Genomic DNA, 24,481 nt, shown 5'->3' on the forward strand with positions numbered 1-24,481 from the left:
TTGTAAAATATGTGTGTACACACACACACACACACACACACACACACACACACACACACACACACACACACACACACGTAGGAAAATATTTAGTATACACATCCAGAAATGCATATACTATTATATATTGTACATATATTTATTAGTTTCAGATGTAGCCATTCTTGTATTTTGCTTGTTTACATTACTGTATTTTGCACAACTCTGTTGCTTGTGAAGCTCGCACACAAGAATTTCACTCACATGTGCTGTACCAATGTACCTGCACATGTGATGTGACAATAAAAGTGATTTGATTTGATTTGATTTGACTACCATTAAACAGAAATGTTTATATATTACTTGAAAAAGCTGAATATTGTGATATTATCAATCAGTTATGAAACACATGTCAATCCTTTTAAAAGGCCATACATTAAACTGCATTTACAAATGTTATATTTTTGATTGAATCATAAGTGGTGTAAACCTGCCTGCCAGTAAATTGCAATATAAATTTCTGTGTTTTGTTGCCAGACATGTGCATAGTATATAAAATATAAACTGACCAGCTCCCTGCTCATTGTTTTCTGTATCAACCTTTACTCTTAATATTCATGGATGGAAACCCAGGCACCAGCATATGATATGCTAAGTGCCCGGGTTATCTGTGGTATGTTTCAGCAAACCATAGTAGCATTAACAATTCTAGGTCTTGACAACAGCATGTTTCTATAAACGTATCATTGTTAATATTTAAAGTCGTTATGCCTTTTGGGGAGCTTTTAGTGCAATTATATTAAAGCAAAGCTATTATAATCATTTACCCATATGAAGATCCATCACTTAATTATTAATGTATTTCACTTCTGTTAGTTGTAAGATATTTTAGCTGGTTTTCATGTAAAATGACCATGAATCATTGCTATACTGATTCAGTGTTAGCTGTTGTATACAAGGCTCCTTTATGATATGAATCCTAAAATTATAAGAAACATACCAAAAATATTTTGACTTTTATTTGTAGTATCCCAGCAACAATGCAACAAAACAGTTCCTGCAAGTGGAACCAAGTTATTGTCCCATTAAGTGCAACATGTTTTATATTTATATTTGTGTATCTTTATGAAATATTTGAAATTAAAAATAAATGGTATTCTTCCATGTTACTGAGCTCATGTGTGGCAGTCTCTTGAATTCTGGCATGTTCAAATAGATATGGAGTTTGATGAACATATTCAAAACAACAATACAAATGTACTGTGTACAGTAACATTTTATTGGAAAAAGTTTACAAGAAACCTGTTCTTGCCAATGCCAATAACATGGCTAAAACTCATAACCGTATAAGCTGCCCTGTAACAAGAATGACTCAACTTTTAAAACAAACTTATAGATCTCATACAGTCTTGTTATGCATCAGTATACATCAGTGACTTACTGTAAAGGCCATGAACACTGGCTATTGTGGTATCACATATTCCTTCAGTGTCATCTATGGTATAGAAATAAAAACAAGTGTGAATGACTGAGAACATACATGCATACAAATAAAAATGCATAATTTCTGGCAGTAACAAGACATTTTTTCAGGTGTTAAGATTAATACTATATCTGAGAACATGACAATTTGGCATTACAAAAGGATGCCTGAATAATCACAGTACTTGACCACTGCACTGAAGTGTACAGTGTTTATTTATGATCTCAGTAATCAATAACCATCTTCAAAACAGACTGAATCCTTTAAGCAGCTTGAATCAATTTGATGGATGAATAACAGGTATGCTTAGAAACAATATGACATTAAGAAAATACTGGAATTTTCACCAACTTTAAATGGAACCTTTGTAATCAACAACAAATGCCAAACTTTGATACCTTAACCTACCTTAACTAAAAATTGCATATACTGTAAAGCAAAATGTTTTCAGACATGACAAATGCTAAAGTATAAAATTGTACTTATTCCTTTTACAATACAGTGTTGCATAACAGCATTACGTTTACGTTATAACTATGTTCAGTTTTAGCCCTGACCTAATAAGAAAATACCATCTGAATGAATTAGTCTTACTACTAATTACTTACAAAAGTATTTGACTGTGCTGAGCTCTCACACCACACATGGTGCATTAAAGAACGTTTAAGAGCAGTTTAATTATAGTTTATAGATCTTTAGTAATCTTTCTTCATGCTTTTGCTGAAGGTTTCTGTCTTACAGCTGGAAAGCTTGGATTTGGTGAAGACAGCTCTGGATATGGTAGTAAACAGTGTACCTGTTCGTTTTGTTTTGTGACTGTATTATGTAAAACTCAAAATGATAAAAGAAAATGAAATATTAGCCAAAACTAGGCTTCTAACAGAGATGAGAAACTTCTCTCTAATTAAAATAAGTATACTGTATAAGTTCAAAATACATAAAAATACATATTCCTAACATCTCTTTACAGTTATGCTCTAGTGTGCATGAGCAGTTCAAATGTAGCGCATTGCTGTGAGAGTCTAAACAATGTCCATCACCCAGACATTACTTTCAAGAACTGCATTAAATTCAGAACGAAAATCTGGGAAGTTTTCATAGCTGTTAGCTAGCTGCAGAACATTCCCACACGTGCGTCCGACTGGTCTTCTTGTAAACTATCTTGAAATTCCACATAAATACTGTTTGTTACTATAAGGTCAGATCCGGTGCAGAAACGCATAAATTTCTGAAGTTTAATGTTATCCAGCTCTCTGATGAATCTTTTGAGATGATTTTTCACTTCTTTTTGTTGTGGAGTCAAATCCACAGCAAATTTCAGCAGCTGGCACACTTTTTTTGAAGTTGGTTGCAGTTCAGAGAATAACTTGGTCAGTCCCTCCGGACTGAGGGAGATATGGGGGTCGATGATCTCCCGCCAGCAGTCAATAACAAACATTGGTTTTTGGACAAGCTCTTTGTGTGCTATTTCATCAAGGATTGTAGGAAGAGTCTCAGCAGTGATTCTTTTTCTACAGCCATAACTGTCAAGAACTTCCACAAGATCATCCAAGTAGACTGCAGAGAAATCTTTTACTGCTTCCATCAAAACATCACATTCTTGGCTGCTGGCAAACTGTAGAAAGTGTGCTTTAAGATCACTGTAAACACCACTGAAAAGCACTTGTTCCAGAAAAGGGATTGCAAGTTTATTTGGAAAATACTGACATTCTTGGTAACCTTTCAGGAGTATTCGCCCAACTGCCTTCCATTTTTCAGCAGGAAAATCATGGCGAATGAATGGCACTTTAACGGTTGCACCTAGGGTGCATCGCTCATAAAATTCATGCCAGAAGCATGTGAGTACATCTCTTAGTATTCCTGATCCAGTGCCTGGTTCTTCTGTGTTGTCTGGAAGTATGCGCTTCACATTCAGTGTTTTGGTCAAAATCTCCTCATCAGAGAAAGCAGTAATCATGTCATGTAAAGTGTCAGTATGACGTATGGTGATTGTTATTATGTTCTCTGAATTAGGTGGACTGAGGGGTACAAGAAAACCCTCATAGACTAATGTGTCTTCTGTATCTTCTTCAGCATCAAAAATTGGACCAAAAGTAATTTCTGGATCATCTAAAATTTCTGAACCAGCGATGACTTCATCAAAATTACCCCTGACTTCCCCCACTTGCAATGGATTAATATCACTGCCACTGCTTTCTGAGACAAACACCACTTCAGATGTCTCGCTGGCATCTTCTTCAGGATCTTTTGGTTTTGTTGCAATGTAGAAGCGTAACATTGTCAGTCTCGCTGCCTCATACATATTGCCAATAGACTGGCAGGTATCATCAGTAAGGTGGTTCTGTTTAAAGTCCCAAACCTCAAACTTAAAATCTGTTTCACATCCCTTAGGAGATATGCCATTAGGAAAAAAAAGTTTCTTTCCTTCCTGAAGAATATCTTTTAATCCAGCATCAGTGGCCATTTGAATTTTTCTAGTGCCACCTCCCTGCTTCGCTCTCACCTGTTTGGCTATTTTTCCATCACTGTGTATCCATCCTATCTCAACATTGCGTGTTGCTTTTTGCTTCTTTGTCTGTCTTATTCCTGCATCTGTATGTGAAGTGATCTCCTTTGGACTTTCTTTTCTGGTTTTCATTTTCTCACGAAGTTTTTGCAGAAGTCCTAGTTTTCTTTTTGACAGTGGTTGCTTGCTTTTGCAGAAATTGAAGAGGGCAATTCGGTCTCCGTACGAAGGAATGTAGTTTGCCAAAGTTGCGTCATCCATCAGCGCTATGACGTGTTACACCCCGGCCTAGGCAACCGGAGTGCAACACGAAAAAAAGTAAAAATAAAGAAAAAAAAAACACAAAAAACCCCCACTAAAGCTCACCACCAAAATCCCAAAACGAAAGTATCGACAAATCTATTTTACAGCTATTTACAACAAACTATTTATTTACAACAAAACACCAAACTATTTACAACACGGGGGAGATCGCGACCATGACACACTGAAACACAGGGTTTAAATACATAGAGGGAGCAATCAGGAAAATGGACAACAGGAGGGAAACACAGCTGGGGCAAATTAGAACTGACGAGACAGGGAAACGTAAACTGAAAACACTAAGATAACACAGACTTTCAAAGTAAAACAGGAAACACATAACAGTCACGCCAAAAACAACACACCGACAACACCAAAACGTAACAGTTCCCCCCACCCAAAAATCAAACATTTAACACCAAGTGAAAAGTTTGATCCAGACAGACGAAGCCGATGAAGGCTGGAGCGGTCCCACTGACCCTCCAGCAGACGATGAAGGCTGGAGCAGTCCCACGGACCCTCCAGCGAAGGCGGATGAAGGCTGGAGCGGTCCCACGGACCCTCCAGCGACGACAAAGGCTGGGGCGGTCCCACGGACCCTCCCCTCAGCGAAGGCAGACGAAGCTGATGAAGGCTGGAGCGGTCCCACTGACCCTCCAGCAGACGACGAAGGCTGGAGCGGTCCCTCGGACCCTCCAGCGAAGGCGGATGAAGGCTGGAGCGGTCCCACGGACCCTCCAGCGAAGGCAGATGAAGGCTGGAGCGGTCCCACGGACCCTCCCCTCAGCGAAGGCAGACGAAGCTGATGAAGGCTGGAGCGGTCCCACTGACCCTCCAGCAGACGACGAAGGCTGGAGCGGTCCCTCAGACCCTCCAGCGAAGGCGGATGAAGGCTGGAGCGGTCCCACAGACCCTCCAGCGAAGGCGGATGAAGGCTGGAGCGGTCCCACGGACCCTCCAGCGACGACAAAGGCTGGGGCGGTCCCACGGACCCTCCCCTCAGCGAAGGCAGACGAAGCTGATGAAGGCTGGAGCGGTCCCACTGACCCTCCAGCAGACGACGGAGGCTGGAGCGGTCCCACGGACCCTCCAGCGAAGGCGGATGAAGGCTGGAGCGGTCCCTCGGACCCTCCAGCGGAGACGGACGGCTGAAGCGAAGGCAGACGAAGCTGATGACGGCTGGAGCGGCCCCACCGACCCTCCAGCAGACGACGAAGGCTGGAGCGGTCCCACGGACCATCCAGCGAAGGCGGAGGAAGGCTGGAGTGGTCCCTGGGACCCTTCAGCGAAGGCGAATGAAGGCTGGCGCGGTCCCACGGACCCTCCAGCAGACAACAAAGGCTGGGGCGGTCCCCGGACCCCCCAGCGAAGGCAATCCCGGACGAGCCCCCATATGTTACACCCCGGCCTAGGCAACCGGAGTGCAACACGAAAAAAAGTAAAAATAAAGAAAAAAAAACACACAAAAAAACCCCACTAAAGCTCACCACCAAAATCCCAAAACGAAAGTATCGACAAATCTATTTTACAGCTATTTACAACAAACTATTTATTTACAACAAAACACCAAACTATTTACAACACGGGAGAGATCGCGACCATGACACACTGAAACACAGGGTTTAAATACATAGAGGGAGCAATCAGGAAAATGGACAACAGGAGGGAAGCACAGCTGGGGCAAATTAGAACTGACGAGACAGGGAAACGTAAACTGAAAACACTAAGATAACACAGACTTTCAAAGTAAAACAGGAAACACATAACAGTCACGCCAAAAACAACACACCGACAACACCAAAACGTAACAGACGTCACAGTCAATCTGCACACAGGAAGAAAGAAAAGACAGTCATTTTCTGCAACATTTACACTGCAAAGCAATATTACAGTTAAGCCTCTTAGGTCACCACTAATGCCAGTAGGAGAGTATTGACTGTAGTTATCAGAAAAGCTATCTATTTTATGCAGGGCAAAACACAATAATGAAAGAAGCAAACTAAGGCATAGCCTTTCAGTAAATAATAAATCCTCTTCTGTATTTAAAAAAAAGTGGGACTTGATTGGTTATGATGTAGGTAGTACGTCTTCTAAGGATGTTCTACGACACTGTGGTGGCGTCTGCTGTCTTTTATGTTGTGGTCTGCTGGAGTGGTGGAATGGCAGAGAGGGACAGGGGGAAACTTAACAAACTGGTCGGGAGGGCCAGCTTTAGCGGTCTGCTAAAGTCCATTGAGCAGACTGGGGAGGAGAGGATGTTGTCTAAGCTAACATCCACCATGGACAACACCTCCACGCTCTCTGCATGAGACTGTACGACCACTGAGCAGCTCGATCAGCAGTAGACTTTTGTGTACACGCTTGTGTACATATCTCTGTACATTTTTATCTGTACATATGAATGTTACTTATGTATGTAAGACTATAACGCAGAGTCATAAATACACAGTCCATTTAGTCATTTAAGCAAAGGTATTACACATAGAACACAAAGTAACATTGTAAATCAGTCTTTGGCACAATATCGGGATTATTTCGTTATTTATTTATTTATTTTTGTGTTTATGCGAACAATATGCCTGATTTGCGACTTTCTGCACTTCTATTGGTTGTGCGAACAAACGTCACGTCACTCCGAGGTCAAAGTTCAACACGGCAGCGCTCCTCAGCCAGCACTTTTATATATAGGAGAAAGATGATTTCATTCTGACATTATAAACAGTTTGCTCATTTCTTCCGACACTGTACCACTAACGTATACACAGTTACATGCACTACATTAGCTTGTGTTAGCTAACATGTTGTGAGGGGATCGTCAGTCGGCCACCGTCAGAACAACAACCGGGGCTGTGTCGGTGGCTGTGTATGAACGCCACCCATTTTTCTGAGTGAAATATCCGCATAAACATTCGTTACAGCTTCTCCCCTCCGCTGTACTAAGTGTAACTTACTTGTACACATCAAATATATCAGTGATATTGGCAGGCGGCTAGCATCTGTAACACAGCTCCGCTTAACTGCCTTGAAAAACTCTGAAATAGTAGAACAATAAAATAAAATGCAACGAACCCATCTGGGATGATCCTGCGATCAACAACAGTTAAAACGTCAATTCACCTAGTATACTGTAACATCGTGAAACACGTTCATTCCTATATAACATTATAAGCTAACAAGCATGCTAACAGCTAACCGTAACTGTACTGTAACTGTTTTCCTGTAAAAATAGGAGACACCAAACTATTGCTCTTTTTGTTACTCACCTTCTGCGCTTCCATTAATAAAATAGCATCTTCGGGGACCCCTCGGCCACGCAAAAAGTCACTTATATCCACCATATTTAGTGAATTAGTTCTCCACCTGCCAAACTGGACACATCTCTGTCACTGAAGCTGGAAGCCTGCAGGTGCCCACCTCAAAATTCTGAGAAAAAAGTCAGAATTCTGAGAATAAAGTCAGAATTCTGAGAATAAAGTCAGAATTCTGACTTTATTCTCAGAATTCTGAGATTAAAGTCAGAATTCTTTTTTTTTTTTTTCCAGTGGCCCTAATCCTCTTCCGTACGGGACAGACATGACTGGGGGATAGGACAGGGAGAAAGAATGAAGAGAGGGAGAGAAAGAAAACCAAAGGGGAGAAGAGACGGTGAGAAGGGGGGGAAGAAAGAAAAAAAAGAAAAAAAAAAAAAGCAAACAAAAAAAACAAAACACCTGGGTCACCTGTATGGAGAAAAAAAACAGAAGAGAAAGCAAACAACAAAGAGCAACATAATAAAAAAAAACAGCACCATCATAATAAACTAGCTAGCAGTAGATATCAGTAGATACTAAATAATAAACGATATTGTGCAGCACGCAAGATAGACAGCGCACAATGTGCTTCTAGGCAGCAGCCAAGAAAGCTGTAGTCCGCGTCTGTGAATACCCGTGTGTACACCTGTGTGCATACCTGTGTGGATCAGCATGCTTGCATTCCAAAGGTTTCTCCATGTAACGATCTGCTAGGGAGTGTGGGGAGCCACAGCCCCGTCCTCCAGGGTATGAAGCAGGTATGGAGGAGATCAAAACTCCAGCCATCCAGAGGCCCCCAGAACACAAGAGACCATGGAAGACCAACAGAGGGGCAGCCGCACCACTGTCCCAGTAAGAGCTGAGGAGAGTCCCAGATGAGGGCTCACTCAGCAGCCGCGGAGCAGAAGCCAGGGGGAGTTGCAGTGACGCGCCCGTGAGCTCCGCCGGCAGCCAGCCGTGCCTGAGTGACCGAGCCCCAGGCCGAGAGGCCGGGGGCACCCCACCTCCGAAGTGGCCCGAGCGAGCCCCAGGCTCCAGGCCCCGATAAGCGGCCGCCAAGGAGTGAGCCGGTGTGTACCTGGACGCCCACCCCCGGACACAAAGAATCACCAACGCACCGACACCTGAGGGAGTCCGCCACTGGCAGGGGAAGTGGTGGTGGGTGGAGATAGGCCTCCAAACCTTGGAGGGCCTGAGATGTCCCCAGAGAGGTGGCGTCTGATACCCAACCTGACATATAGACACAGACATACAGGCACACACAGATACAAACATCCATTCCCACCCTCATGCTCTCATATGCACTTACTCCACACTCATCCAACGTGGAGACAGACAAAAAGAGACGCTGTACACACGATCACACTCCCCAAGCGTACTCTACGAACCGGGTCTAGGTACCCTTGCCCCTGGAGGGGGGAACTGCACCCAGACCCAGGTGGTGTTACCCTTTTCCCTGCGGTGGGGAGAGGCAGACCGCCCCGACTCCGCAGCAGCAGGGAGGCCCCACACCCCAGACCGCAGTCGGATGGCCAACTCCTCCTAGCCCCCCTGCTCCAGCAGGCCGCAGAGAACGGGGGTGAGAGAAGACTCCCAGGCTTAGGAAATCCAGAGGTTAGGTTTAAGGCCAGAAGAAAATTGGGGTTGAAGTTAGGGCCCAACGTCCAAATAGGGCTCTAGGCGGTTAGGTTAGGGTTGAAGAAAAGAACCTGTCCCTCCCGAAGGAGGAACAGAGCGTGCACGGGCCATCAACCCCGATGGTCCGTAGCCTCACATCCCTCTACCTCCATAATTGTTTTTTACTTTGAAAGGTAAGTATTTCTTTTTTAGAGGTTTGTCAAGGTAAGTATTCCTTTTTTGCAGGTTGCCATTCTCCGTGTCTGTTACTTTGGCTTGTTTTTAATAAAGAATTTTCAATCCCAATTTGTTTTCTGTGTGGTTTTTAATTTAGTTTTGAGTTATCTCCAATTTGAGTTTTTAAGGAAAATCAATAAAAGATGAATTAAAAGATGAAATAAAATCCCCCAAAATAACAAACTAACATAAAATAGAAAAAATTAAATGAGTATGCCCTTGTCGCGACGTTTTGAAGGTGTTTCTTCTTCCTCAGGCGAGGGCATACTGAAGAGCAGTGGGTTTGAGGCTCCTATTTATACTCTCCCCCCTGATCCCGCCTCCTTGGCTGTCTTTGGTTTTTCTGTATTATGTTTTTTTCAAGATTTTTGCTTGTTCTTCTCATATCCAATTCCAAATCTTCCACACTTTTTGGCTCAAATTTTTCCTTTCTCCTTTCTGTCTTCTTTTCCAGTCTTTTTGTCATGTCTGAGTGTTGGCAGGCAGGAAGGGAGGACCCAAAATGCAGGACTCACTGAGGCGGAAGTAATTCAAAACACGCAGCTTTATTGCTGGTAAGAAGCAGAACAGAAAAACACTAACTAAACTGGAAGAACGGAATAAGTAGGCAGGAAGGCTGGCTGGCAAACGGAGCACACAGAGGAAGCGAGGGTGAACAGACGTTAACGATGCGACACCGAGTAGGGGAAGACACAGACACTAAATACAAGAGGTGAACGGAGCAAAGAGGAAACAGCTGGGAGACACGGCTGACGTTGATTACACTGACGAGACAGGGAGAGCACAAAGCTGAACGCACTGACAAAGGACACAGACCTACAAAATAAAACAGGAAGCACACGCCAGACAGAGACAGACTCGTAAACAGGCATAATGACGTCATGGACAAACAGAGGGACATACGGGCAGAGAAGACTAAGCACAGGCAACCTAAACCAAACATAAGGGCAAGATAACAAACCTAAACCAGAAATAATCATCATCGTCATCAACATCATCATCAGATAACTAAAGAATCAGAATATAATTGTAATCAAAACAGTATCACCAGAGAATAACTAATCCATAATGCAAAAATAAACCAAAACATAAGAAACTCAAAATGCTGGGTTGACCCGACCCAGGACCGTGACATTTTTCCTCTCTTCCCTTTCTCTTTTCCCTTTTCATCATCCTTTTCTTTCCCTCTGCTGTCCTCTGCCCATTACCCTTCCTTTTTGTCTACATCTGTCCTCTTTCTCTTCCGAATTTTGGGCTACTACAATGCCGACTTGGCGTTAATACTACACTCTCAACCCTGCTTGGGGAGGACTCAACCCGACTTGGGGAGTAAATTTAGAAAGGAGATGTGACTTTGGGTTAGGCTTTAGGTTTCAGCTGGGGTTAGGATTACTCGGGCTTCAGATCCAGTACTGGGGTAAGGTTTAAGATTTAATTTCCAAAAATGAAGTAGAAATGGGATTATTCAAAATTGTAAAGATTTTAGGGCCAGATTAGATCAGGGGGTATATACAATAGGGCCAAAGTCCAAATTTAGGTTGGGTAATTTGAGATAAACAAATTGGTTAGGGGAAATCAAAGTTGGGAGCACGGTCCCCGAAGGGGGCCGTGCTCCAATGCACAGACCATACCTGCTCCCATCTCAGGCGTCCAGGACCTCCCCAGTGGAGTTCCAAATGGAATGTCATAGATGCGGTTAGAGAGGTGGGGGGAGGAGGAGGGGTGTAGAGGTTAGGTTTAGGGTCCACTCAGGGGGTGGGGGATGACCAACTCTCGTGTCCAATCAGAGTGGCCAGTGGTTAGGTTTAGGGTAGGAGGCCAAATTATTATAGGGGTCACTGAGGTTAGGGGAAGATCAAGTTGGGAGACCGGTCCCCGAAGGGGGCCGGGCTCCAATGCACTGTCCATACCTGCTCCCATCCCGGGCGGCAAGGTCCCCCACGGCTTTTCCTTCTTTACTATAATCCTTATTTTATTGTATTATCTTTTTATTGTCTCATTAATTTGACATTATTGCGTATTTTAATTCTTTTTAAGGTAATATTTAAGGACACATCATCAGTAGTGGACCCTGGAATCATTGGATGTTTCGGCCATTATCACTAGACATCCTCTTCCAAGGAAGGCCCTCCCAAGGTTGATCACGCCTTGGAGTGTGTCATCAACTAAATAAGATAACAGTAATTAATTAATGCCTTTCTGGGCTTTAATTTTTAAAGTTTCCAAGGGGCCAATCAGACCCTGTCAGGTTCAATCGCATTTTAGAGAGCTAATGAGGCCCTATTTGGGTTCATGGAAATCTAACGTATGTCCGTGACTTTGAAAATTTCACTCAAGAGCCACCCCGGGCGGTCTGCGCTTGGGGGGACGAAGGCAGTGCCCGAAGGTCGCCTGCGACTGCCCCAGCCACGGAGACGCAGAGGTCTAGGGGTTAGGGATGTGGGATTGAGTCCGGTCCCTAAAGGGTCCAGACGGTGCTCGGTCCATCCCTCCACCCCTGCCACTTGTCCCCTGCTGGGGTTAGGAGAAGGTAAGGTGGGGGCCCGATTGGGTCCCAATGCACAGGCCATCCTTGCTCCCGGCTCAAGGAACCATGTCCCCGATTTGGTGCCCTGAAAAGGGATTGTTTTAGCATCCTGAGCATGAGGCTTCCAGATGGGGAGGGAGGGGAGGAGGGAGGGAGGGAGGGAGAGCGAGAGAAAAGGGTGAGGGAGAGGGAGAGAGGGGAGGGGGGGAGGGGGGGGGGAAAGAAGAGGGTTTTTGGGGTCAAGGGTTAAACCAATATAGGGTTCAAGGTGGTTAGGGTCAGGATTGAATTCAGGGCTGGGCATCAAAGATAAGGTTAACTCCAGCGCAGGTTTCGAGCCGGTTAAGGTTAGGATAAAACCTCATGGTCAGGGTGCTTCAGCAAATATGTACAGAGACAGGTGGAATGATTATAACAGCAATGATGATGATGAATATGACAAGCATGGCAACAAGCATAGTAACAACAAGACACTAATAAACAACAATTATGTACATTGTGTGGACTTTATGTCCCTTTAAAAACTTTTTTCATTTAACCCCTTAGGGTGTACAGTGTCTAATTTGGCAATCCAGCCTCTTTCAGCCTTCCTCCTCTGCTGAGCTGTCCATCTGGGGTTTGCCTGTATCACTGTTGCTCTGACCGATTTCCAGCCATGTGACAGGAAGTGTTTCACCAAATGCGTGTGTGTGTTCTTTTTCCTTAACACATTGTACCTGTGCTGGGTGAATCTGGTCAGAAGTGTGTTGCCTGTCTCACCAACATATTGGATGCCACATTGGCTGCAAGTAATCACATAAATACAGTTCCTGGAGCGTGGAGTACCGTTACATTGTGAGTGGAATACATTTCCATTTGAGAAGCTGCACAACCATGTTTGGTGCTTAAAAAATTGCCCCTGGTCTCTGAGTTTGGGCTCAGAGAGAGGTGAAAGTTTTGCCTTAATGAGGAAATCCCTCAGGTTTTTATTCCTCCTAAAGGCCGCTATCACCTTATGATCACCCAGTAATTGGGTTTTCTGGACAAGATCTTGAAAGTTGTTCTTAATCACTCTGATCAGTTTACATGTTGATGGGGCATATGTCACAATCACTGGTAGGATAGGGGTCAGATCAATGGGTTTGGTCTGTAGGAATGATTTAAAACATTTCCTAAGGAAAGAGCGACAGTACCCCCTAGTGGCGAGAGCTGCAAATAGAATTTTGGTCGCTGCTCTGAAATCAGTCCGCTGGGTGCAGATTCTGTGGAATCGCAATAATTGGGACTTAATTAGACCAGCAAAGGTATGTTTCGGGTGGAAGCTTGTTTTAAATAACAATGCATGTGTGTCCGTGGGTTTGAAAAACACTTTAATGTCCAATTTGTGGGTCTGTGAAAAATTTGGGCCTTTAAAGGTGGTTGTGTCCAAGAAGTCAATTGTGGCGTCGCTAATTGTGGATTTAAGTTTAATTGAGTCATTGTGATTATTCAGAGTGGTTAGAAACGTTTCAAAATCTTGTTCAGAATGAGGCCATACTCCCCAGATGTCATCAAGAAACCTGTAATAATACAATGGTTTTTTATTACATTTTGCCAGGGCTGCAGTTTCCCATTCAGCCATGAATATGTTGGCGTATGCTGGGGCAAATTTCTTACCCATGGCTGTCCCTTTTATTTGTAAGAAGAAGTCCCCGTTGAACTCAAAGTCATTTCTTGTCAGATTGATTTCCAATAATTGTAATAATTCTTTTTCTGGCCTTTTCTTTTCTGGAAATTTGTGGAAAATATTCCTAATGGAGTTCATTCCCTCCTTAATATCAATATTGGTATAAAGGCTGTCAATATCAATCGAGAAAAGAAATGAGTTTGGGGGTACCTCTGCCTGTTTCACCTTCTCCACAAAGTCATATGTATCTTTAATATAACTGTCATGCTTTGTGGACAAGGGGTTTAGGAAAAAGTCCAGATATTCTGCTGTGTAGTATGTTTCACTTTCACAATCAGATACAATGGGACGCCCGGGAGGCACCTGGAATGGTACAGACCACTTAGCCGGGTCTTTGTGGATTTTGGGTAGCAAATAAAACAGCCTTCCTCTTGGCTCAGAGGAGCCCAATAAATAGTTTTTTTGTTTCATATTAATGAATTTCTTTTGATAAAGATTATTAATTATTTTCTCCACAATAGGCAGTGTGTCCAAATAGATGGGTTTCTTCAATTTTGAGTAGTATGTTGTATCATTTAGTTGTCTGTAGCCCTCCTGTAAATATTGATCTCTGTCCAGGATGACCACAGCACTTCCTTTGTCTGCCGGTTTTATAATTATTTGTTTGTTTTCTCTTAGTTCTTTTAGAGCTTTGGTTTCTTCTCCCTTTAAGTTAGGTTTGATGCGGTCAATGTGGAAATGATTATCAAAATATTCATAATCAGCTTTCACCAAGGTGGACACCTCAGGTGGAAGCTGGCCCAAGGGAGGAGACCAATCAGATTTGGGAGTGAAGGGTTGGAGTTCTGTGTCAGACTTATCTCCAAAATGTATAGCCAATTTGACCCTTCTGTGATATTGTTGGATGTCGTATCTACATTGTAATAGGAAATTTTTATTGTGGCCTTTTGTGGGAATAAAATTAAGGCCCCTACTTAAAAGGGTCCGCTGAGCAGTGGAAGGCTGAAAGTGTTTAGATAAATTAATGACACTGTTGCAATTGTCAAAACTTACCCCCTCCCTGTAAGCTGGGTTCACGGGGATACAACATTTACATAGTTGCTCCAATGCTCCAACATACACTTCGCTGTCTTATCAGTCCAGTGGATATTGTCCTTCTCTGTGTGGAACATTGAATCAGGAAGAGTGGGTATGTGTTCGTCCAGACCTGCAATAAAAGTGTTCAAATGCAGCAGTGTTTCCTGTTCATTCAGGGGCAGAGTTGAGGAGAAGTTAATAGCTGGAATGTAGATGTCGGCCTCAGGAAATCTTTCCTGGGCTGTCTGCAGTGCCTTTTTCAGCTCTGTGACCGGTGTGTCCTTGTCTCTTTGTGACCTATTGTTTAGGCCAAAAGATAACACCAGTGTTTCCAAATCTTCGTCGCAGGTCGCTTTTTCCAAAAGGGCTTGTGCGTGGCACCATTTCGCCCCGGGAAAACTGTCAATTTGTATTCCTGGTGCTGAAAAAGATGGGAGTTTACACACATTCGAGTCACCCATGATGAGTGATGTTTCTCTGATGTGAAGACTCCAGTCTTGCAGTTTCTTCTGCGTGTTCGGGTGTCTCGTTGGAGGGTGCGTTTGCTGAATAGGTGAACCTGGTGAAGGGGGAGGAGACAAGGAGGATTCCTCAATTCTCCTCGTTTGGAGGCGGGTCTGCACGCAGGATTTCAGTCTATCCTGAGTGGTGCGTGGCAGGCTGGAGTGTGAAGCTGTCGGGGATTTGGGCGCTGTTCTTCTGCCTCCCTTGGATTTGGTGGGGGTGGATTCCCCCTGTGTGAGGTCCATTACCTCGATCTCCATGTCCTCAGAAGGCTGTGGAGGCTGAGCGGGTGGAGGTGACTTCTCCCCAGTGGAGGTCACGTGGAGAGCGTCGAGGACCCTTATCACTCTCTGGTCTTTAGGTGACATTGGTTCGGGCTCTGGTTCAGGAGAATCTTCCTGAGGGGTGGTGGTGGGCCTCAGGTCACCGTCCTCCTCCACCAGTCTCTCTATGAGGGGTGACCAGTCACCTCTGATGGGGTCCGTCATGGTCGTCGCTGTCACCATGGTTACAGCGCTCGCTACAGGCGGAGCATGGATCTGCGCAGTAACTTTAATGGCCCGGCTGGTGCTGGGCTGTGGTGCGGCAGGTCGCGTGTGGGAAGAGGCTGGCTGCAACACCTCCACCGGAGGCTCGACAGGGTCGAGCTGCATCAGGTCCTCCCTCGCCTCTGGTTGTCGTCTCGGCTTGCCGGCTGTATGGCCCCGCCCTGCCGATCTGGTGTCTGCCAGTCTAGCCACGATGACTGCCTCGGTCTGTTCTAGCGACTCAGGCTGGAGGCGGCGGCCCAGGTTGCGTTTGGCCCAGGATGTCGCCACTTCAAAGGGTCCCCTCCAGTCCTGCTTAGGGAACTCAAAAAGGCTTTTTAATTCCTCCTCCATCGCCTCAGAATAATGTTCACGGAGGATTAAAACAGCGTTGTGCGCCCAGTTTTGAGCATTACCCTCAATCAGCGCCTGTGTCCGTTCACTTGGGACAGCCGGCTTAATAACAGTCATCAAGTTCTGGGCTATTTTATTCAAAGAGGGCGGGTATGCATCCCTTGAGACATTTTTAAGGTGGTGGACTGATTTAATGAGTCTATGAATAATACGCACTTTGGTAGAAAAGTCTGGGTCATCAGACGGTATTTTGTTCGTGGGAGGCTCAGATCGTTCGGATCTGGCGTGTTTCACATACCGTCTATTCTGGGCTGGTCTCTGTTCAAAACGCCGCTCTCGGTGACGGGCAGTATGGCGGTCCGCAGTCGTTCGCCATCTCTGCTGGTTTGGCTGCCATGTGTGCGGGATTTCTCTCTCCTCCCGGTGGTCCCGTCCTCTCACCACCGATGCGTAGGTCCGGCGTCCATTGCGGGACGGGTAGCTGGTCCGTCGGGGTGACCTCCGGTCGCTCGTGAAGTAGCGATCTCCCCGTTTGTCCTGGGCTCGCCCCCGTTCAAACCGCTGCTCTCGTTCAGTCCGATCTCTGTGTTGGGCAGCATAGCGATCCTCAGTCGGCCGTTCTCTCCGCTGGTTGTGCTGCCATACGTGCGGGATTTCTCTCTCATCCCGGTAGTCACGTCCTCTCACCACCGATGCGTAGGTCCGGCGTCTGTTGCGGGACGGGTAGCTGGTCCGTCGGGGTGACCTCCGGCCGCTCGTAAAGCCGCGATCTCCTCTCCGGTTTCCACGCCGTCGGACGGTGGTCCACTGGTCCTCTGCTGTAAACGTGGGCATGTTTGCGGTCCCACTCGTGGCTTTAACTTAACTAACTGGTCACTGGTGACTGTGCTAGTAATGTTAAGCAGCTGTGCGCAAACTGAAGACACTCACGTTTAGCTTGGTATAATAACTAAGAGCTTTATTTTTGCTCAATACCAAAAATCCAAAATGAACAAATATCAATAAAAGTAAGCCAAAAACGCGACGTTTCGGTTCGCATGAACCTTCTTCAGGCTGGCTTACTAGAAGAATGAATACAGCATAACAAAACCTCAGTTATGTTCTGTGTGTACACTGCGCAAGTCAAAATTCAAACTTTGCGGGTCTCCTCGACCAATGAGAAGAGCACCTGCTCCGTGAGTCAGAGGTCCCTTTAAAAAAATTCAAATTGATTGGATGCTTACTTGTTTGCAGTGTTCAGGAGCATTTTGGCCCACCGTAATTTGTGAAGAGGGATACAGTTTTCACAAAACATTACTCTCCATATGAGAGTTAAATAAAAATCATCACAAACAGAATGGCGTTGATGATATATACCATCAAACAATATGTACACTGGATGACAGTAATCTGTGAATAGAGATATACAGTTTCCACATAAAGTCTCTCTCCATATGAGAGTTAAAAGAACAGTATCACAATTCGAATTATGTTGATGATATGTACAGTTATTGAATATACACACATATATACAGTGCTTTGTGTAAGGACAGAGGGCTCCAGGAGTGGGTGGACAAGGGGCACAGGCCGGTTAGGAGAAGGTAAGGTGGGGGCCCGATTGGGTCCCAATGCACAGGCCATCCTTGCTCCCGGCTCAAGGAACCATGTCCCCGATTTGGTGCCCTGAAAAGGGATTGTTTTAGCATCCTGAGCATGAGGCTTCCAGATGGGGAGGGAGGGGAGGAGGGAGGGAGGGAGGGAGAGCGAGAGAAAAGGGTGAGGGAGAGGGAGAGAGGGGAGGGGGGGAGGGGGGGGGGGAAAGAAGAGGGTTTTTGGGGTCAAGGGTTAAACCAATATAGGGTTCAAGGTGGTTAGGGTCAGGATTGAATTCAGGGCTGGGCATCAAAGATAAGGTTAACTCCAGCGCAGGTTTCGAGCCGGTTAAGGTTAGGATAAAACCTCATGGTCAGGGTGCTTCAGCAAATATGTACAGAGACAGGTGGAATGATTATAACAGCAATGATGATGATGAATATGACAAGCATGGCAACAAGCATAGCAACAACAAGACACTAATAAACAACAATTATGTACATTGTGTGGACTTTATGTCCCTTTAAAAACTTTTTTCATTTAACCCCTTAGGGTGTACAGTGTCTAATTTGGCAATCCAGCCTCTTTCAGCCTTCCTCCTCTGCTGAGCTGTCCATCTGGGGTTTGCCTGTATCACTGTTGCTCTGACCGATTTCCAGCCATGTGACAGGAAGTGTTTCACCAAATGCGTGTGTGTGTTCTTTTTCCTTAACACATTGTACCTGTGCTGGGTGAATCTGGTCAGAAGTGTGTTGCCTGTCTCACCAACATATTGGATGCCACATTGGCTGCAAGTAATCACATAAATACAGTTCCTGGAGCGTGGAGTACCGTTACATTGTGAGTGGAATACATTTCCATTTGAGAAGCTGCGCAACCATGTTTGGTGCTTAAAAAATTGCCCCTGGTCTCTGAGTTTGGGCTCAGAGAGAGGTGAAAGTTTTGCCTTAATGAGGAAATCCCTCAGGTTTTTATTCCTCCTAAAGGCCGCTATCACCTTATGATCACCCAGTAATTGGGTTTTCTGGACAAGATCTTGAAAGTTGTTCTTAATCACTCTGATCAGTTTACATGTTGATGGGGCATATGTCACAATCACTGGTAGGATAGGGGTCAGATCAATGGGTTTGGTCTGTAGGAATGATTTAAAACATTTCCTAAGGAAAGAGCGACAGTACCCCCTAGTGGCGAGAGCTGCAAATAGAATTTTGGTCGCTGCTCTGAAATCAGTCCGCTGGGTGCAGATTCTGTGGAATCGCAATAATTGGGACTTAATTAGACCAGCAAAGGTATGTTTCGGGTGGAAGCTTGTTTTAAATAACAATGCATGTGTGTCCGTGGGTTTGAAAAACACTTTAATGTCCAATTTGTGGGTCTGTGAAAAATTTGGGCCTTTAAAGGTGGTTGTGTCCAAGAAGTCAATTGTGGCGTCGCTAATTGTGGATTTAAGTTTAATTGAGTCATTGTGATTATTCAGAGTGGTTAGAAACGTTTCAAAATCTTGTTCAGAATGAGGCCATACTCCCCAGATGTCATCAAGAAACCTGTAATAATACAATGGTTTTTTATTACATTTTGCCAGGGCTGCAGTTTCCCATTCAGCCATGAATATGTTGGCGTATGCTGGGGCAAATTTCTTACCCATGGCTGTCCCTTTTATTTGTAAGAAGAAGTCCCCGTTGAACTCAAAGTCATTTCTTGTCAGATTGATTTCCAATAATTGTAATAATTCTTTTTCTGGCCTTTTCTTTTCTGGAAATTTGTGGAAAATATTCCTAATGGAGTTCATTCCCTCCTTAATATCAATATTGGTATAAAGGCTGTCAATATCAATCGAGAAAAGAAATGAGTTTGGGGGTACCTCTGCCTGTTTCACCTTCTCCACAAAGTCATATGTATCTTTAATATAACTGTCATGCTTTGTGGACAAGGGGTTTAGGAAAAAGTCCAGATATTCTGCTGTGTAGTATGTTTCACTTTCACAATCAGATACAATGGGACGCCCGGGAGGCACCTGGAATGGTACAGACCACTTAGCCGGGTCTTTGTGGATTTTGGGTAGCAAATAAAACAGCCTTCCTCTTGGCTCAGAGGAGCCCAATAAATAGTTTTTTTGTTTCATATTAATGAATTTCTTTTGATAAAGATTATTAATTATTTTCTCCACAATAGGCAGTGTGTCCAAATAGATGGGTTTCTTCAATTTTGAGTAGTATGTTGTATCATTTAGTTGTCTGTAGCCCTCCTGTAAATATTGATCTCTGTCCAGGATGACCACAGCACTTCCTTTGTCTGCCGGTTTTATAATTATTTGTTTGTTTTCTCTTAGTTCTTTTAGAGCTTTGGTTTCTTCTCCCTTTAAGTTAGGTTTGATGCGGTCAATGTGGAAATGATTATCAAAATATTCATAATCAGCTTTCACCAAGGTGGACACCTCAGGTGGAAGCTGGCCCAAGGGAGGAGACCAATCAGATTTGGGAGTGAAGGGTTGGAGTTCTGTGTCAGACTTATCTCCAAAATGTATAGCCAATTTGACCCTTCTGTGATATTGTTGGATGTCGTATCTACATTGTAATAGGAAATTTTTATTGTGGCCTTTTGTGGGAATAAAATTAAGGCCCCTACTTAAAAGGGTCCGCTGAGCAGTGGAAGGCTGAAAGTGTTTAGATAAATTAATGACACTGTTGCAATTGTCAAAACTTACCCCCTCCCTGTAAGCTGGGTTCACGGGGATACAACATTTACATAGTTGCTCCAATGCTCCAACATACACTTCGCTGTCTTATCAGTCCAGTGGATATTGTCCTTCTCTGTGTGGAACATTGAATCAGGAAGAGTGGGTATGTGTTCGTCCAGACCTGCAATAAAAGTGTTCAAATGCAGCAGTGTTTCCTGTTCATTCAGGGGCAGAGTTGAGGAGAAGTTAATAGCTGGAATGTAGATGTCGGCCTCAGGAAATCTTTCCTGGGCTGTCTGCAGTGCCTTTTTCAGCTCTGTGACCGGTGTGTCCTTGTCTCTTTGTGACCTATTGTTTAGGCCAAAAGATAACACCAGTGTTTCCAAATCTTCGTCGCAGGTCGCTTTTTCCAAAAGGGCTTGTGCGTGGCACCATTTCGCCCCGGGAAAACTGTCAATTTGTATTCCTGGTGCTGAAAAAGATGGGAGTTTACACACATTCGAGTCACCCATGATGAGTGATGTTTCTCTGATGTGAAGACTCCAGTCTTGCAGTTTCTTCTGCGTGTTCGGGTGTCTCGTTGGAGGGTGCGTTTGCTGAATAGGTGAACCTGGTGAAGGGGGAGGAGACAAGGAGGATTCCTCAATTCTCCTCGTTTGGAGGCGGGTCTGCACGCAGGATTTCAGTCTATCCTGAGTGGTGCGTGGCAGGCTGGAGTGTGAAGCTGTCGGGGATTTGGGCGCTGTTCTTCTGCCTCCCTTGGATTTGGTGGGGGTGGATTCCCCCTGTGTGAGGTCCATTACCTCGATCTCCATGTCCTCAGAAGGCTGTGGAGGCTGAGCGGGTGGAGGTGACTTCTCCCCAGTGGAGGTCACGTGGAGAGCGTCGAGGACCCTTATCACTCTCTGGTCTTTAGGTGACATTGGTTCGGGCTCTGGTTCAGGAGAATCTTCCTGAGGGGTGGTGGTGGGCCTCAGGTCACCGTCCTCCTCCACCAGTCTCTCTATGAGGGGTGACCAGTCACCTCTGATGGGGTCCGTCATGGTCGTCGCTGTCACCATGGTTACAGCGCTCGCTACAGGCGGAGCATGGATCTGCGCAGTAACTTTAATGGCCCGGCTGGTGCTGGGCTGTGGTGCGGCAGGTCGCGTGTGGGAAGAGGCTGGCTGCAACACCTCCACCGGAGGCTCGACAGGGTCGAGCTGCATCAGGTCCTCCCTCGCCTCTGGTTGTCGTCTCGGCTTGCCGGCTGTATGGCCCCGCCCTGCCGATCTGGTGTCTGCCAGTCTAGCCACGATGACTGCCTCGGTCTGTTCTAGCGACTCAGGCTGGAGGCGGCGGCCCAGGTTGCGTTTGGCCCAGGATGTCGCCACTTCAAAGGGTCCCCTCCAGTCCTGCTTAGGGAACTCAAAAAGGCTTTTTAATTCCTCCTCCATCGCCTCAGAATAATGTTCACGGAGGATTAAAACAGCGTTGTGCGCCCAGTTTTGAGCATTACCCTCAATCAGCGCCTGTGTCCGTTCACTTGGGACAGCCGGCTTAATAACAGTCATCAAGTTCTGGGCTATTTTATTCAAAGAGGGCGGGTATGCATCCCTTGAGACATTTTTAAGGTGGTGGACTGATTTAATGAGTCTATGAATAATACGCACTTTGGTAGAAAAGTCTGGGTCATCAGACGGTATTTTGTTCGTGGGAGGCTCAGATCGTTCGGATCTGGCGTGTTTCACATACCGTCTATTCTGGGCTGGTCTCTGTTCAAAACGCCGCTCTCGGTGACGGGCAGTATGGCGGTCCGCAGTCGTTCGCCATCTCTGCTGGTTTGGCTGCCATGTGTGCGGGATTTCTCTCTCCTCCCGGTGGTCCCGTCCTCTCACCACCGATGCGTAGGTCCGGCGTCCATTGCGGGACGGGTAGCTGGTCCGTCGGGGTGACCTCCGGTCGCTCGTGAAGTAGCGATCTCCCCGTTTGTCCTGGGCTCGCCCCCGTTCAAACCGCTGCTCTCGTTCAGTCCGATCTCTGTGTTGGGCAGCATAGCGATCCTCAGTCGGCCGTTCTCTCCGCTGGTTGTGCTGCCATACGTGCGGGATTTCTCTCTCATCCCGGTAGTCACGTCCTCTCACCACCGATGCGTAGGTCCGGCGTCTGTTGCGGGACGGGTAGCTGGTCCGTCGGGGTGACCTCCGGCCGCTCGTAAAGCCGCGATCTCCTCTCCGGTTTCCACGCCGTCGGACGGTGGTCCACTGGTCCTCTGCTGTAAACGTGGGCATGTTTGCGGTCCCACTCGTGGCTTTAACTTAACTAACTGGTCACTGGTGACTGTGCTAGTAATGTTAAGCAGCTGTGCGCAAACTGAAGACACTCACGTTTAGCTTGGTATAATAACTAAGAGCTTTATTTTTGCTCAATACCAAAAATCCAAAATGAACAAATATCAATAAAAGTAAGCCAAAAACGCGACGTTTCGGTTCGCATGAACCTTCTTCAGGCTGGCTTACTAGAAGAATGAATACAGCATAACAAAACCTCAGTTATGTTCTGTGTGTACACTGCGCAAGTCAAAATTCAAACTTTGCGGGTCTCCTCGACCAATGAGAAGAGCACCTGCTCCGTGAGTCAGAGGTCCCTTTAAAAAAATTCAAATTGATTGGATGCTTACTTGTTTGCAGTGTTCAGGAGCATTTTGGCCCACCGTAATTTGTGAAGAGGGATACAGTTTTCACAAAACATTACTCTCCATATGAGAGTTAAATAAAAATCATCACAAACAGAATGGCGTTGATGATATATACCATCAAACAATATGTACACTGGATGACAGTAATCTGTGAATAGAGATATACAGTTTCCACATAAAGTCTCTCTCCATATGAGAGTTAAAAGAACAGTATCACAATTCGAATTATGTTGATGATATGTACAGTTATTGAATATACACACATATATACAGTGCTTTGTGTAAGGACAGAGGGCTCCAGGAGTGGGTGGACAAGGGGCACAGGCCGGTTAGGAGAAGGTAAGGTGGGGGCCCGATTGGGTCCCAATGCACAGGCCATCCTTGCTCCCGGCTCAAGGAACCATGTCCCCGATTTGGTGCCCTGAAAAGGGATTGTTTTAGCATCCTGAGCATGAGGCTTCCAGATGGGGAGGGAGGGGAGGAGGGAGGGAGGGAGGGAGAGCGAGAGAAAAGGGTGAGGGAGAGGGAGAGAGGGGAGGGGGGGAGGGGGGGGGGGAAAGAAGAGGGTTTTTGGGGTCAAGGGTTAAACCAATATAGGGTTCAAGGTGGTTAGGGTCAGGATTGAATTCAGGGCTGGGCATCAAAGATAAGGTTAACTCCAGCGCAGGTTTCGAGCCGGTTAAGGTTAGGATAAAACCTCATGGTCAGGGTGCTTCAGCAAATATGTACAGAGACAGGTGGAATGATTATAACAGCAATGATGATGATGAATATGACAAGCATGGCAACAAGCATAGCAACAACAAGACACTAATAAACAACAATTATGTACATTGTGTGGACTTTATGTCCCTTTAAAAACTTTTTTCATTTAACCCCTTAGGGTGTACAGTGTCTAATTTGGCAATCCAGCCTCTTTCAGCCTTCCTCCTCTGCTGAGCTGTCCATCTGGGGTTTGCCTGTATCACTGTTGCTCTGACCGATTTCCAGCCATGTGACAGGAAGTGTTTCACCAAATGCGTGTGTGTGTTCTTTTTCCTTAACACATTGTACCTGTGCTGGGTGAATCTGGTCAGAAGTGTGTTGCCTGTCTCACCAACATATTGGATGCCACATTGGCTGCAAGTAATCACATAAATACAGTTCCTGGAGCGTGGAGTACCGTTACATTGTGAGTGGAATACATTTCCATTTGAGAAGCTGCGCAACCATGTTTGGTGCTTAAAAAATTGCCCCTGGTCTCTGAGTTTGGGCTCAGAGAGAGGTGAAAGTTTTGCCTTAATGAGGAAATCCCTCAGGTTTTTATTCCTCCTAAAGGCCGCTATCACCTTATGATCACCCAGTAATTGGGTTTTCTGGACAAGATCTTGAAAGTTGTTCTTAATCACTCTGATCAGTTTACATGTTGATGGGGCATATGTCACAATCACTGGTAGGATAGGGGTCAGATCAATGGGTTTGGTCTGTAGGAATGATTTAAAACATTTCCTAAGGAAAGAGCGACAG

The 24,481-nt window shown here is 45.4% G+C and overlaps 1 pseudogene; it reads right to left on the reverse strand.

Annotated features, from left to right (window-relative positions):
* Positions 1-2,484: 2,484 nt before the first annotated feature.
* On the reverse strand, positions 2,485-3,764 carry LOC146640309 (uncharacterized; annotated as a pseudogene).
* Positions 3,765-24,481: the final 20,717 nt, after the last annotated feature.

The sequence above is a fragment of the Diplotaxodon limnothrissa genome, linkage group LG1, assembly GCF_057381915.1.
Source record: "Diplotaxodon limnothrissa isolate DT_005_m linkage group LG1, D_limnothrissa_male_GT1.1, whole genome shotgun sequence".
NCBI classification, from domain to species: domain Eukaryota; kingdom Metazoa; phylum Chordata; class Actinopteri; order Cichliformes; family Cichlidae; genus Diplotaxodon; species Diplotaxodon limnothrissa.